Source organism: Bidens hawaiensis, unplaced genomic scaffold, assembly GCF_021521415.1.
Source record: "Bidens hawaiensis isolate Kalapana, Puna unplaced genomic scaffold, B.hawaiensis_p1.1 tig00038007_1, whole genome shotgun sequence".
NCBI lineage: Eukaryota > Viridiplantae > Streptophyta > Magnoliopsida > Asterales > Asteraceae > Bidens > Bidens hawaiensis.
In genome coordinates, this window is record NW_027496644.1 from 98,993 (window position 1) to 116,569 (window position 17,577).

The following is a 17,577-nucleotide window of genomic DNA, read 5'->3' on the forward strand; positions in this document are numbered from 1 at the left end:
TAATTCCCGGTTATATCCGAAACCGGTTCCATATCCAGACCGGGTATTTAAAATACCCAATTTATGCACCTCTACTTACAAGCCCAACTCAACTGCTAATGATCCCCGGTTGAGATGATCAGGTTAGTCAATGGCCCGATGGTGATCTAAATATTAAAAGTTGAACGAACGGACTCGGGCCACGCATTATTGAGTTGCTGTTGACTATAGATATAGTCTCCCCATAAACATAGTACAAGCTGTTGAGTTCACCATCATCACTTCACTGATCATCATCTAACTAAATCATCTTCATTGTCTGGTAAATCTCTCACACATTTCATATCAAATCAATTAACCTACTTCCTGTTGCACAAGCCTTCATGCTACCATTCATATTTTTTAAAAGTTTTTTTTTATTCTAATTTTTGATCAATATAATACATATTACCTCCTTGTTATAGTTTGTAATAGCAGCTAATTTCTAAATTTTTTTTAGTAAAAAATATGCATGGATTTATATGCAAAATTGGGAAAGTAGATAAATGAGGAAGGTAACAGGTTTGGTATAATGTTAGGTACCTAGGGAAACAAAGCTGCTTTTTATCTATTTTTGGTTTTGATATGATATTAGACTTTTAGTTATCTTCACATATTAAATACTTTAGTAATCAAATTTAGTGTTTAAAAAACTCGGAACTAGCCGAGCTTTTTCGAGCTTGAGTCGAGTCCGAGACTCAGCTAAAACTCGTTTAGTTATCGAGCCTGAGCACGGTATGAGAAGCTTGTTTAGGCTCGTTGAGCCTTAACGGGCCTTTTGTATTTTTAAGTTTTATCTCTTCCTAAGGGTGCAAATGAGCCGAGCTGCTTGCGAGCTACTTGAGATCGGCTCGTTGAAAAGCTCGATAGAGCCGAGCTTAATTGAGCCTGAGCTCGAGCCTAAAAGTAAGCTCGTTAATAAACGAGCCTGAGTCTAAGCTTCACTTATCGAGCTTGAGCCAGCTCGCGAGCCTAAACGAGCCTGCCCGTTATATAGTATTTTTAAAATATTTATATTTAATAGTTATTTATTAATATATATAATGTTATAAAAAAATAACTAAATAATATATATTATCTTATACATGAAATTATAACAGAAAAAAATATATAAAATTATTATAATTATATAAAAATTAATTGATAAATAGTAAACGAGTCGAGCTCGAGCTTCAAAATCCATTCACGAGCCGAGCTCGAGCTTTGGAAATAGAACTCGAAACGAGCCGAGCTCGAGCTCTATGTAAGTTAAACGAGCCAAGCTCGAGCCTAGTCGAGCTCGGGCTCGGCTCTTCTTGGCTCGTTTAAGATATTACACGAGCTCTAGCCGAGCTTAGGTTCTTTTGAGATATTTCTCAAAAACACGTAAAAATACATTAATTGATAAATAAATAATAAACGAGCCGAGCTCGAGCTCAAGTTCAAGCTTTCGTAAGTCAAAACCGCTCGTTTAACACCCCTAGTCAAAATATGGTAATATGAAATAATACTCTAGGAAAGTGAAGGTTAGGATTACTGTCGGTCAAAATGTAAATATGCATTATTATCGACCAATAGATCATAGTTTGGAATATCAAAATTCCATTTTCCGGTATGCTATTACATGACCATTAACCCCTATTTGCATAAGATATGCGACTTCACTGAATATTGAAATTTTCACTTAAATTGCTTAGCATTTTATCATTTTTATGTAATATGTGATTTCAATGTTGCTGATCATATGCTGTATAATGTGAAACTGCAGTTGAAAGCAGCTCGGTTGAATGGGTAAGACAGTTGATGTTTCTGGATTTCCCACTTTAGTATCTGCAGATGTTATTAAGGCGGCTTTGGAGAAATACACCGGTGCAGGAACTATTGAGGCTTTAGAGGTCAAACAAAAAAACGCAGTGGCAAGAGCGTATGCTCGAGTCCAATTTACAGCAAAAAGACATGTAGAGAACATAGTAGATTTGGCTAACCAAAGGAAATTATGGAACGGCACGTCTTATTTGAAGGCTTATAAAAAGGATATTGATCTTGTTCAGAAGCCTAGGCAGTTTGCATTTGAAATAGATGGTGCAACTCTTCATTTCGGGTGCCAAGTGTCACAAATGAGTTTGTCGGTGCTCTGTGAATTGGAAGACGCGTCGGTGAAGTTTGGATTTGGATTAAGAAAGTTATACTTTGGCGTTTCGTGGTTGTCTGAGAGTTAGAAGCTGCAACTCGCGTATGAAAATATTTGACAAATTCGGCTGCATTGTCCACGTGGCGTTGCTTCAAGGTTTCTCGTTATTCAGGTTGTTATTCAGGGTTCTTGGCATATTCAGCTACATTGTCGACTCAGCTCATTTTGAATTATGAGAGCTTGAACTCGAGCTTGTTTATTATATTAAACATGTTTTTAATTATGTTTCTAATTTATAATTAATTTATAATTATAAATTATAAATTATACATGTTTATTATTTTATAATTAATTAATTTATAATTTATAATTAATTTGGTCTCGGCTCGTTATTATTTTAATTAATTTATGATTTATACATATTTTTAATTATTTTTAAATATTTTGAGAAAAATCGTAAATGAGCCTAAGCTCGGCTTGAGCTTGTGTAGTACCTTAAAGGAGCCAAAGCTCGGTTTGAGCTCGATTATGCAGTGTGAAATTAATACATTAAAGTCTGAAAGAGGTAAAAAATACATTAGGCTCGTTAAGGCTCGACGAGCCTAAAGTCCTAAACGAGCTTCCCATACAGGGCTCGAGATCGGGCTCTAGCTAGAAAAAGTTCCATCGTTTCGAGCTTTTTATCGATCCGAGCTCGAGTAGAATAATAACATTATCAGTAGAATAATAAACTCGGGAACACAGCGTAACTGAAAACATTATGTTTCTAATTTGCAGCTATGGGGTGCTCCGCGAATATCTCAGAAAGTCGAAGACAGTCCGTTTAGCTTCTATAGAGAACTTCCTGATGATCAGTGGGTTAGAGCAACCGACTTTACTCCGTCTTTTGCCATTGGACAGTCATCTCATTTATGCATAGAGCTTCCACATTATGTTGAACTACCGGATTTTGAAAACTATTTTCAATATTATGAAGAAAGTAACCACCCACTTTAGTTGGTGACTGGTCATAGTTTTTCTGAAAGTTTGAATCTAGTCCCGATCGTGGGTCCCACCCGAGGTTATTATCTTCCGTTTAATATAGTTTTTAAGATATCTTCCTTGTTTCAACATGGCTGCATCCCGGGACCGGTTCTTGATGCTAGGTTCTTTGCGTTATTGGATCCTCAAAGACATCACACTGAATCAATTGAATATGTTTTAGAGAAACTCTATTTTTTAAAAGAATGCTGTTATGATCCGGTCAGGTTGATAACCGAAGAATATAAACAAAACAAAAGGTTAAAGTTGCCTGCTATCTCATTGGATAGTGGTCTTGTATACGTGAGGCGAGTTCAAGTTACACCAACAAAGGTGTACTTTTGTGGGCCCGAGGTCAACGTGTCCAATCGCGTTTTACGCCACTATTCAGATTATATTGATAATTTTCTTCGTGTTTCGTTTGTTGATGAAGAATTGCAGAAACTGTATTCTACCGATTTATCCACAAAAGTAGGCCGAACCGCGATTTTATAGAAGAGTTTTATCAGTTCTTAAGGACAGGATAGTTATTGGTGATAAGAAATTTGAGTTTCTTGCTTTTTCATCGAGCCAGTTGCGTGATAATTCCGTCGTGTGGATGTTTGCATCAACTGGAAGATTAAATGCAGCTGAAATAAGAAAATGGATGGGTGATTTTAGTAGCATTAAAAACGTTGCAAAATATGCTGCTAGACTCGGTAAATCTTTTGGTTCATCAAAAGAAAGTTTAAGCGTTGCATATTATGATGTTGAAGAAATTCCCGATATAGAAACTGTAAGGTCGGGTACTAAATATGTTTTCTCTGATGGAATCGGGAAAATATCTGCTGAACTTGCTAAAAGAGTTTTGAAAAAATGTGGCTACGATATCATTCCGTCCGCTTTTCAAATTCGATACGGTGGTACAAAGGCGTCGTAGCTGTGGACCCCACCTCATACATGAAGTTATCGTTGAGGAAAAGTATGTGCAAATTTGAATCTGATAACACAAAGTTAGATATTCTTGCGGTTAGCAAATATCAACCGTGCCATTTGAACCGCCAGCTCATCACTCTTCTATCAACCCTCGGGGTTTATGATCACGTTTTTGAAAAGAAGCAAAGAGAAGCAGTACGCTTACTAGATGCCATTTTAGTGGAGCCAATGTAGGCACAAGAGGCGTTGGATTTAATGTCACCGGGAGAAAACACGAACGTTATGAAGGGAATGCTTTCGTGTGGATATAAGCCGAATGCCGAACCGTTTCTGTCAATGATGCTGCAAGTTTTTCGTGCATCAAAGTTGTTGGAATTGAGGACGAAAACGAGGATTTTTGTTCCTAATGGAAGATCAATGATGGGATGCTTGGATGAAACCCGAACACTTGAATATGGCGAAGTTTTTGTTCAATATTCAAGTGCAGGAATCGGCTCGTATAAGTCCAAAATTGTTAGGGGGGGCTGTAGTGGTTGCTAAAAACCCGTGTTTGCATCCTGGTGATGTACGGGTCTTGAAGGCTGTTAATGTTCCTGCATTACACCATATGGTGGATTGTGTTGTTTTTCCACAAAAAGGAGGAAGGTAAAATGTATTGCAGATTTTTTTTTTTTATTATTATTCTAGATTTGTTTGTGCTAACACATATATATATTTGTTACTCTGTAGGCCTCATCCGAACGAATGTTCAGGAAGCGATTTGGATGTAGATATTTACTTTGTTTGTTGGGACCCTAATCTAATTCCACCTCAGCAGTTTGAGCCGATGGATTATACCCCAGCGCCTACTATGCAACTAGATCACGATGTTACTATTGAGGTATAGTCGTATAGAAGCATTAACAAATGTCACACACACACACACATGAACAGCTCTATTTGGGATTCCTTATTGTTCTTAACGAGTTGAACGAGTAAAAAGGAAAAAAAATATTAAAGAACACACGTCAAACTTGACTAACGTCAACCAAAAAGTTTTCATAATGTTCGGGCGGGCTGGCGGGCGGGCAGGTTCATTTGATGGGTCAGAATGGGCTCGGGTGAATATGTGTTTTGAACAAATTGAGTTCAGGTCTAAACGAGCCGTTTTATAAAAAGCCAAAAGAGTAAACTGCGGTTTTCTTCCCTGTGGTTTGTCCAAATCTGCGGTTTTAGTCCAATAGTTTCAATTTTGCGATTTTTGTCCATGTGGTTTCATTTTACTTGCAATTCTAACCCCGTTAAGTATGGTCGTTAATTCCATCAGCGTGCCATTCACGTGAGGGGCAGTTTTGTCCTTCCCCCCCCCAAATACACCCCAACTCCTCACGTGAAGGGGCTTGCGAATTAGGACTGAGGTTTGTTTGGGGAAAAAATGGACAAAACTGCCCCTCACGTGAGGGGCGCACTGATGGGTTTAACGACCAGACTTAACGGGGTTAGTGGGGTCGGGTTTAATTGCAAGTGAAATGAAGCCACAGAGACGAAAATCACAAATTTGAAACTATTGGACTAAAACTGCAGATTTGGACAAACCACAAGGACGAAAAACACAGTTTACTCGAGCCAAAAAGTACTAATTTGGTATGGGTCAAAATGGAGTTGGATTAAAATGAGTCGGGTTTTGTTTGTTCATTGATATTCTAAAACGTTTTAGCATCCGTTATCATCATTTGTACTACAGTACTAGAACTATATGGATCAACTATGATCCTATACGGTACACAGTTAAGAAGCTTGAATCTAAGGGTCTTTACTGAAACAATAAATTTTGAAAGAAAAAAATCTGTGTATATAATAGAATAAAGTTAAAACTTTTGCATATTATTAGGCAAGAGTTAATAAAATGTTTACAAGTTTCCTTACTAAAAATGTTTGTGTTTTAACTACTTCAGGAACTGGAAGAGTATTTCACAAACTACATAGTCAACGACAGTCTAGGAATAATCGCAAACGCCCACACGGTCTTCGCAGATCGAGAATTCTTAAAAGCAATGGTGCGCCCATGTGTAGAACTTGCAAAGCTCTTCTCAATCGCTGTCGACTTTCCAAAAACCGGTGTACCAGCAGAAATACCCGGGCACCTCCGACCCAAAGAGTACCCAGACTTCATGGAAAAACCCGACAAAACAACATACGAGTCACAAAACGTGATCGGGAAACTGTTCCGGGAAGTCAAACACATCGCCCCGCAAGACAGCCCGGTCACCCCCTTCTCAAAAGACGTGGCGAGACAAACTTATGATGCTGACATGGAAGTCCCGGGCTTTGATGATTACATTGATGAAGCGTATGATTTCAAAACCGATTACGATAACAAATTGGGTAACTTGATGGATTATTACGGGATCAAAACCGAAGCCGAGCTTTTAACGGGTAGCATTATGAAAATGTCGAGATCTTTCGACCGACGGAATGACGCTGAAGCGGTCGGTTTAGCTGTGAAGTCGTTAAGGAAGGAAACTAGAAATTGGTTTAAGAAAGGCGGAGGCGATTGGGATACCGAAGATGATAATGTTTATGCAAAAGCGTCTGCGTGGTATCATGTCACGTATCATCCGGATTACTTCGGTCGTTATAATTCGTCACGTCAGCATTTTCTGAGTTTCGCATGGTGCGTTCATGACAAACTTATTGAGATCAAGAAACATAAGGCGAGCGTAAGAAGACATGTTGATTATGATTCGCTAACACGGCAGTTCGGGTCAGCGTTTGCGGTTTAATCTGGTGAGTATGCTACTGTTTTGAGTTACCACGAGATACGTTTAAACTTGGTTTTTGTTTGTGTGATAATATTAGCTGGTTTGGTTGCTTTATTATTATTGTAAATATTTTTGGTGTTTAGTATTTGAATCTTATGTAACTTTCTATGTTCATAGGTTTGATTGTGTATATATTGCCACTGTTTGAAATATATAATTTGGTAAACTAAAAGTTTAGCTCACAAACAAGGATCCATAGACTTAAGTCGGTACCACGGTACCCCACTACTCGACTAGCGTCTAGCAATTTCTGCATCCATGGACTTAAACATGACTAGTATTGAGAATAATATTGTAAATTTACTTTAATACTTATAAGCGGGTTGTGAGTGTGCGTAGTATTGGGCGCTTGTGTAAATTAGAATTATAAAGATTTTGAATTTCGGTCTGTCCATACTAGATGTTCAAGATCCGTCACTGGCTCCTTGATCGATTCATCTACGATATATATATACACACACATAGATTACCTTAACCTTAGACTATGATATGTTAAGGTGTATCTATAGTATACAACTGATATCACATATTTTGTTATTTTTTTGGATATATTCTGAACTTAAATAGACTAATTATGGTGTTCAAATAAACTACGCGGTGTGGGGAATAACCTATGCCAAAGGCAATTACCGGCGGTCTCACTCTCAAAATTTAAAAAATATATATATTGAAATTTTAATTAATAAAAATAGTGTGGACGTAGAAAATCGAACCCTGGTGCTTGACCGAGATTAAAAATATTGTTGAATAATCCACTAACCAGCCAACCAAACTATATTTATATTAGTATGGAAGAAATACAAATGTTATATACTTAATAAATCTGTGTAAATGCACATGAAAGTTAGTTATTATTATTATGTTTTTTATATTAAATGCACATGAAGCAAAAATGCTTTGTGGTACTAACACGACTTGTTTAGCGTGTCAGATTTGGGTTGACCCGTATGAAAACAGGTTGGCCCGTGAACTCGTTTAAGTTTTTAAAGAAAGTTTTATAATTATAATTTGATTTTAGTTTTCCTACTTTCCGTTTTCCTGAAGATACACTTGCAATTTCCAATTCATATTCAAGATTTTCAAAATTGTTCAAAAAAGTAAATAAATTCAAATTACTAGACTAAATCTTAATTATATACAGATACTTTTTTAAATCTTTTTTTTGGTAAATGGGTTGAATGGACTATGTTTGGGTTCATTCTTGATATATTTGCTGTATTTATATATATTTTGAATTCCTCTTGATATTCTTCCTATATTTTTCAAATTACAAAACGAAAAGGAATGATTTTATGTGTCAATTTAAAGGAAAATGAATATTATAATTATGTAGCGCGATTAATTTTTTTTTAAACGATCGATGGATATCATTCCACATATATAAAATACCGTAATTAACTAATCGTGATGCCCATCTATGCACATAAAGAATTGAACCAAGTACTGGTGAAGTATCTCTTAACAAGCAAAGATACCGATTACCCAAATAGTCATGCTCGGTAACTAGAGAGTTATAATTACTAAAGGGTATAATTATGAAATACGACAAGGCTTTAATAAGACAGATGGAAATAATGATTTATAAGAGCAGGGTCAATATGTCTAAGTTGACTTTTTGGTCAACATTGACCAAAAGGTCAACATAAGTTGTCAAAGATGGAAGAATGGTCAGAGTCGGATAAATAAGATATTGACATAGAAAAAGGCACGCGACTTAGGGTATAATGTGTTATGCATAGATATTGTCGACTTTGGGCCATAAATAAAGACAAATGAAGAGAAGATAGAAAATGGAAGTTACATGCATTGTCGAAAACAAAGGGTATACTACTATACTAGTATATCCCTTGTTTCAAAATCTCGGACCTAGACTGAAAACCGGTAATTTGCCGTAAGCACAATCTAAACTCCTTTTACTATAAAATCCCGGTACTAGATATTGTCGACTTTGGGCCATAAAGAAACCCAAATGGAGTGAAAAAAGAAAAGGGAAGATTGGCCAATGTGTCAAATATTGGGCTAAGTCTTACGGTTGTACTTGTTGCCTTGTAGGGAACTTTGGTTTGCTGTCTATTGGACATCAAGAAAATTGGGCCTCAAAATCATTAATGACCAAAGTTTTAGTTAAATCGATGGTGGGATAATGCTCAAACTTGGACAAGTCATTTTGACTGCTATCTTTCTTGAATGAATGTATGTGTTGTATTGGGAGTATGGTATAAGGAGCTTGGTTTGTATTTACTGACCTATGGTATGTTATGCGATTTCGACCTATCCTGAGATTTTTGAATGTCGACCCTCGTAGTTTGTATGCTTACTTCGAAAAAAATCTATGTGTGTTACATGCTTACATTTGGGAAAAAAAAAATGAAATGCCAAAAGAATGAGTATCGGATTCGATTACGTACTTCTATCATTTCTTTAGGTACAGTAATAAACGAAGCATCGACTTTTCGTAATCATGATTATCTCAAAATCCTTATTGCATCTCTTAGTATTACCGGTTGTATTGACAATTTTTGTGACACGACCCGATACATTCAAGATTGAAAAACCTACTCAGGTAGAAATTTATATTCTAGGTCCATCACTTCTCACAGTTGGAATTAGAACAAGCCTAATAGGAAATATAGACGTTTAGATGCTAGATGGGGTGGGGGTTTACCCTCGATTGTTTAGTACACATCTTGTAGGCTGTCGTTGAGAGGTAGAGTATAGCTGGGGGCATGCCTCAGGATGGTCTATACTTACTTTTTTCTCCTTTGTAAGTTTCTCTTTCTAAGTTTATATTTGCATTAAAAACTCGTTTTGAATTTTTTTTAATAAAATTATATATATATATGTTAATGACACAATTACGAAGTTAGTCAATGACATTTTCTTAAAATAATAAAATTGGGTACTAAGGTTTAACGGTTGCAAGTATGAGTACCAAAGTTTTAATTTTGTAACAATCTTAGGTATTAACTTTAACTTCCGTTAAAGTTAACGATTTTAACGGAATTAGCGTCAACTCGCCGTAATGTCACTCGGGTTTACCAATGCCCTGACTTCAACGCTTGGACTTTACCAACCCTCAATTTCACAAACCGAATAAATATCGTTGTAAATATTGTATATATTTTTTGTATGTTAATCTTTTGATATGTTAATTCAACAATATAATATTTCGGGTTTTATAAAGATACCTTTACTAACGTAACCAATACCCATCGAATATGCGTCAACTCGCTGCTGTATCACAATGCCTGGTTTTATCAGCCGAATAAATATTGTTTTAAATATGGTAATTTAAAAAATAACACATTATACGAGCGTCGCTATTTTTTAAGTATGTTAATATGATGAATTTATTTTTTAGGATTAGTACCGGTACAACTATTTATTTTTAAAATTACCATATATAAAACAATATTTAGTTGACTGGTATACCCGGGTAATTGCAGAAGCGAGTTGATGCGTATTCGGTGGGTATTGGTTACGTTAGTAATGGTACCTTAATAAAACCTGAAATATAAATTTGTTGAATTAACATATAAAAAGATTAACATTTAACAAATTAAAATATTAAAACAATGTTTATTAGGTTAGTAAAAATCGGGCATTGTTAAAATCCTAGCGTTGAAGCCTCGACATAGGTAAATCCACACGTTTCGACGGCGAGTTGACGCAAATCCCGCAATCTTTTAACGGAAGTTAAAGTTAGTACCTAATATTGCTATAAAATTAAAATCTTAGTACCCACACTTGCAACTTTTAAATCTTAGTATCCAATTTTATTATTTTAAGGAAAAGTCATAGACTAACATTCTAACTGTGTTTATATTAAAAAAACAGCGTAAAAACTTTCATTATTTAATATTTTTCCATTATAGATTTGTTTTCAAACTTTTGTCATTTAAGTCACACCTTTACACTTTTAACACCTAACTTTTGACACTTTAATTTTGGTCATAAAACTATCACACTTTATAAATTGTATAAAACTTTTAGTCTTTCGACTTTAATCACAAAATTTTTAGATTTTTACAAATTAGTAAATAAAAAAATGAAACGTTTTCAGTTTTAACTTCAACGCTTTTCCACTTTTTAGCCAAAAAATATATTTTTGGACATATCGTGACAAACTAAACAGGTAACGACCGAGCTACCACTGTGTCCGCGCCGCAACACGCTTGTTTAACGCAGTTAAAGAGAGAAGGTTTGGATTCTTCCGGGTTTCCGGTGAAGTAACAAGCGTAGTTGTTAGGGTTCAATCGCGAATTAAATTCTAGACGTTGCAACACGCGGGTTTCCCAACCTCTTTTGTATTAAAGTATTGACTAAAATAACAGATTTAATGACTCAAAGATTCGTAGGCTTCTCACATATGGCTATTGTTGTTCGTAATGCCGTCCTCAAGGGTTGTTAAAAAGTTTTGGGCTGATGAGAAAAATTTGCGCCTTAAGTAAAGTTTTTTTTATTAGATTTAAACAAGTAAACTTTAAAATGAGCTTATTGGGTTATGTGTAACATCTCGGCTTCCCGTATCACCAATATTGTCCGTTTTCCCCCCGATAGATGACCCATCCAGGAACTCGCCACTTTGTTTTTGGTTTCCATGGTACTTCCTATGAGGTCACCCATCCTAGTACTACTTCACCTTAGCACGTTTAATTGTGTAGCTCTCCTCTCGTCCACTAGCATTAAGCCCAAAACGCGTTTATGATTTAAGAGCAGGGCATTTACTCATAAAACAATAATCTTTCTTGTCCACGGCCGATGTGAGATTTGTATGAGATGTTAAAAACACCCCCCTTTGGACTCATTCTCCTCGATGAGGTTTGCCCACCATCCAATCCAGGATGTGAAATTAAGGCGTACCTCTCGACACCCCCGAAGACTCTCCATTCTTGATGAGGTTTGCCCACCATCTCGAATGACACATGAGTGGCTCTGATACCACTTGTAATATCCGATCCTACGTACCCCTAATAATTTTCCTTTGCCTCCTTTGGATGGCCTATCCAGAAACTCACGGCCTTGTTTTTGGTTACCTTAATAGACACTTTCTATGAGGTCACCCTTCTAATACTACTTCCATCTTAACACACTTTAAGGTTTGATATGTTGAGTTTTATAGTGGCGGTGGTGCACATGTATATAAATTATTGTGTTTGAAGCAAACCACGTTAAGTGATAAAAAGCTTGAAAAATTTTAAGGTACTTTAATAAAGATAAAAAGTCGTATAGTCAGTGGAGAATGGAAACTCGCACTGTCTTCTGTCATAAATCAATGCAGGCCCGACTTTGAGAAAATAAAAAATTTTTTGGTTAGAGACAAAATTTTTTTTGAACCTTAGTTAAAAAGGAGTATTTTGTTGGTTTAAACAATTACTCCGTATTAAATATTTATATAGGTTTACTTAGTTATAATTTGGGTTGTGTAAAAATTTTTTGTATAAAAAATGATTAAACATGTCTAAAATGAGACTCAAACCTATAACCTTTTGGTTGAGAGCAATACCTAGGCCTGTAAACGAACCGAACGTTCAGTGAACTGTTCGTGAACCGTTCGGCGGGAAGTTCTTTTATGTTCGTTTATTTAATAAACGAACGAACATGAACACATGTTCCGTTCATTCATTTATGTTCATTAACGTTCGTTTATGTATTAATAGAAAATAATTAAATATTATCTGTATATATCATCTACTTAAATGTTTTATATATGTTAATTTGTGTTCGTTTATGTGTTTTCATTTAAGTTTATTTATGTTTGTTGTGTTCATTCACATTGGTTCATATATGTTTATTTATGTTCGTTTATCTTTGTTTAGTTATGTTTGTTTAGATTTTAAACAAACGAACACAAATGTCCATTTTTAAATAAACGCAAATGAACATAAATATTTGTTCGATTAATTATAAAGTTAAATGAATGAACACGTGTATGCCCTTGTTCGTGTTCATTCGATTCGTTTACGGGCTTTCAATATTCACATTGATGAATACATCGATCTTATTCTCTAGTCTCTACCGATTTTATTTGTGTTTGCTTGTGTTCGTGAACCGTTCGCGAACACATTAATTTCCTTAATGAACGAACACGAACATAAAATCTCGTTCGGTAAGTGTTCATGAACCGTTCGTGAACACAATATTTTCTTAACGAACGAACATGAACAAGGCCTTGTTCATGTTCGATCGGTTCGTTTACAGCCCTTGCAATACCCTTTTGCCACTATACCAAGCTAGTTGTCATATAATTAAGTTTAAACATTAAATATACATATTATTTTTAATAAAAATAAATATAATTTAAAAAAAACTAAGGCCTAACGGGGTATCGGGTCCGTGACCGTCGACCCCCAACACCCCAATGAGCCGGCACTGAATCAATATTAAATGCCATGTGTTCTAAATGATATGAGATTTTGAAAACTGCCGGTCCAATATCATATAGATAATATTGAAGTTCAGAGACAAGCAATAGTGGCAAATAATATTAGTGGGATTGGGATAAAACAGATAATTTTGGACCCCGAAGAGCATTGGAGTCAACAATGGAGCTACTGAGGATTTACCACTTGGCCCGTGCATGTGACCCCTTTGTTATTGTTATTATTAATGTGGTAAGTGGTAACAAATGGGTGGTCATGCATGATGGGCATCGACTTAAATTAGGGAGTTTTATCAAGAGAAGATGTAGGAAACATATTAGCATGGAAATGAGTTTATTTCTTTATTAATATTTTTAAACGGCCAACTAAATAATTTTTATTAAAAGTAAGAAGCTAAGATCATGTTTAGTGTGACGTTATAAAGTGTGTATAACGCCCCCAACACTGCCTTGTTGGTTTTATAAGGGGGTAATGGGGCTGGGCCGCCGGGGCGTGATGTACATAGCGCCTCTTCCCTCACCCACACGCTCTGTGGCGGATCTAGACATAAATATCAGAGGTAACGTTTAATTTTTTTTACCGTATTTTATACAATATAAATGAACAAGAGTAAAAACACGATTATAAATATACATACATGGGTGCAAATTTCTCCTTGGTTTTTGAATGTTTGAAATTGAGCCATTACACACTCTTCTTTTATTTTATCAAACGTTTCTCCTTCGAACACACAAACTAAAGCATTGTTTAAATACTCATTACCCATTAATTTGCTTGCACAAACCCGGATTAGTAAGCTTCATTTTAGAAAATAAAAAACATATTTCAATAGTTGTGGTTGCAATCGGTAAAACCAACGCTCGCTTCAATATTCGATAAACCAAAGGAAAATTGGTGTGCTTTCCGGTTTCCACCATTACACGATCAATGTCACACATTCCACCCAATCTTCCAAATTTATCATATTCCTTTAGAATGTGATAAAAGGTCGTTTGACCACCTAAAATACATCATCTTTCTTCATTACTAAAATCATTCGGATACACTTTCGAGAATGTCACTATCTTAGATATGTCAAACTTGGAAAACGTTTATCATAGATTTAAACCGGGCAACAAATTAGTTGAGACCTTATTGAATCTATTTCCAAGTTCTTGAATTTGCATATTCAAAACCGTATTAAAAACTTCAACATCAAAATGATGATTTTGTTGAGCTTGTTTTCATTTGATGTTTCTCGTTCAAACAAAAGAAAAAAAGGTTAATGGTTTTTATTTGCTTCGGGCTATAAACTTTGTTTAAGCTTTATTTGATTTGAACTTTTAAAAAGCGTTAACCCTATTGAGCCTATTTTTGTTTGAGCATGTTTATGTTTAATGTTTCTCGTTCAAACAAACGAAAAAAAAATTAATGATTTTATTTGCTTTGGGCTATCAACTTTGTTTGGGCTTTATTTGATTTGAACTTTTATATTGGTGGAACTTTAAACAAATAGGGGTAACATAATATTTTTTCAGGGATAACGAAATAAGAAACACCGACCTAAAATGAATGTAATTTACACTCTCGGCGAAAAGTTAAGGAGTAGCGGAGGCTACCCATAACTATACTATACATCCGCCACTAAACACGCTCCAACCAATCATGTTTTTCCACCACAAACTTTAATAAATCAAGTGTTTATGTTATTTATATTTAATTTAAATTACAAGATTAATTAATTAATACGTAATGATTGAATGAGAGTAGTGGCATAACTCCTTGATGACATGAATATCACATGATGTATAATACCCCCATAAGAAGTTAAATTACACATGGTCTAAGCCCAAAAGTAAAACACCATGTACACCACCAAATTAAACCATCAAAAAACATACACCATAAAGAGGATTACCACTACACACCGCTAAACCAAAATAAGAACTAACCAACCGGTGCAACCCAAACCAAACTTATCCAATATCCCCCCCCCCCCTTAATACAAAGGAAACTCATAGCTTTGACGTCACCAATTATGCCCCAAATTGATCTATCTACTATAAAAAAACCCATGAATTCGAGTTATTGAAAGAAGAAATGGGTGTTAACCAAAAATACGTTTGTAACAATTCTTGAAAATATTCCCAATCTAACCCTGAACGCGTACCATGAAATCCGATATAAGAAAATAAAATTTTTTATTCCTTCGCGCTAAGCGTCAGGTATTACCAAACCCGTCCCGATAAGCTAAGCCTTGTAAATATCTGAAATTTTTGGCGGCAGTCGCACTACGCGACGTGCTGTCTAAGTATTCATGACACGTTGTATGCCACGTGTCAAGCCACATGACATAGCTAGGGCTGGCTCGACATGCCTATAAGGTCGTCGCGCTACGCAATGGCATTATGTTAAGGTCGTCTCGATACGCGACCTAAAAGTCAGCTATAAAAGGGTGTTGATCAAGGCTACTATCTGTTGTTCAGTTCTCTCGCTTCTCTCTCTCGTTTTCTTATATATTTGAGTGTTGGTATAATACACTAGTAGTTGCAACGATACCCTGTTCTATTGATCGAGCCTTTGATACACGAATCCAGATCTCTGCCTAAATAAGGTGAGACTTTGTGCCAAAAGTTTTCAATCTCGTGTTTATCGTTGAAAGCTTTTCAGTTTATACTAATACATACTACTTTGTATTAAACTAGGTGCTTAATACCAGGAACTCATTAATTGTAAACTTGCAAGGTGGGACATTCAAGTTTTTATAAAACTCACATTTTTGTGAGACACCCAGTATTTCAACACTTTCATTGAGATTTTTAACTTGTATAACTCATGACAGATTACATTACAATGATTAAGTCTTTGTTGACTTACGGGATGAGTACTACCGATATTGTAAGATTTTGTATACAATTATTATTTGTATCACTACTTATTGGACAAATAGTTAGCCAATAAGTAATACGACCAAACTCATAGAACGGTCGAGTGACAGGTACCTTTCGTTAATTTGCAAGTAGGCCAATGTACAAATAGTTAGCCATTAAGCATATGTATTTTCTAATATTAAAAATCTTTGTTAATATTAAATTTTGTATTTTTTTAAAATAATGCTGTTTAGGAAAATAATAAATAATAAAAAGGAAAGATAGTGGTGTTTTCAATTCAGTCAATCAAATACTATATTTACTATTCACATCTGCCATTTGAAATGACGGATGTCAAGAAGACATCTACCATTTCAAAAAAAGGGATGCGAGAAAAAATGTATTTTTAAAATTACATATATTAGTGTTTTATAAAAAAATCTTTTTAGTATTAAATTTTTTATTTTTTTATATAATGTTATTTCGAAAAATAATAAATAATAAAAAGAAAAAATGTATTTTTAAAATTACATATATTAGTGTTTTTAATAACAAAAATCTTTCTTAATAATATTAAACTTTTTATTTTGTTTAAATAATGTTATTTAGAAATATAATAAAAAAGTAAAGGTAGCGATGTTGCCAAATCTGTTAGTCAAGTACAGTATTCACATCTGCCATTTGAAATGGCGGATGTCTTGTTGACATCTTCCATTTCAAATGACGAATGTCTATCAAAATACATTTTGACATATAGGGTAGCTTATTTGGAATTTTGAACAGCCAATCAAATTGAATCAAACTGGTGGATCACATAAATTGACATGTGAAATGACAGAACACGAATAAAATATATCCGATCCGTCATCTGAAATGGCGGAACATCTTGTAATCGTCAAATTCACAAGACAAAAATCTGACATAGTCTACATGTTGCTTAACTTCCGCCATTTCAAATGGCGGATCTCGTAATTACCATCAACAACTTTTCTCTCACCATTTCACACTTTAAAAATTTCCTATTTTGAAAATTTGTTCCTGTCAAATCACATGTGCCAACCCTGTTAGGCTATCTGTAGTGAAGGGGTTACAAAATGTGACGATTTGCATCATGTGGCGCACAGTCAACAAAGAGTAGGTTTTGTTTTTGGTGTGTAATGGTGTTGTAGTCATATATATATATATGTATATATATATCACACTCACAAACAATATAATATTAATATATATACAAAACAAGCATACGACAATATTAATATATTTGCGTTTGGTGAAACACATGGCCCGCTTATTTTTTTAACTATAAAATTGTTTTTTAATTATAAATATTTTTTTTAAAAAAATAGGATATTATTTTTTAGTATATCCCTATTTTATAGGAATTTTTATATCAAATATTTGGCGAGATTAATTTTTAATTAAAAGAGATGAAATAACCCATAAGGCTATCTGGGTTTGGTGAGACCGTGAGACCCATACCC

At 34.9% G+C, this 17,577-nt stretch overlaps 1 pseudogene across 1 annotated transcript; it reads left to right on the top strand.

The window, feature by feature from the left end:
- Positions 1-194: 194 nt before the first annotated feature.
- Positions 195-7,058, top strand: LOC143589887 (RNA-dependent RNA polymerase 1-like; annotated as a pseudogene). Its single transcript, XR_013145369.1, has 4 exons — positions 195-301; positions 1,766-2,300; positions 2,906-4,943; positions 5,998-7,058. The product of XR_013145369.1 is annotated as an RNA-dependent RNA polymerase 1-like (transcript).
- Positions 7,059-17,577: the final 10,519 nt, after the last annotated feature.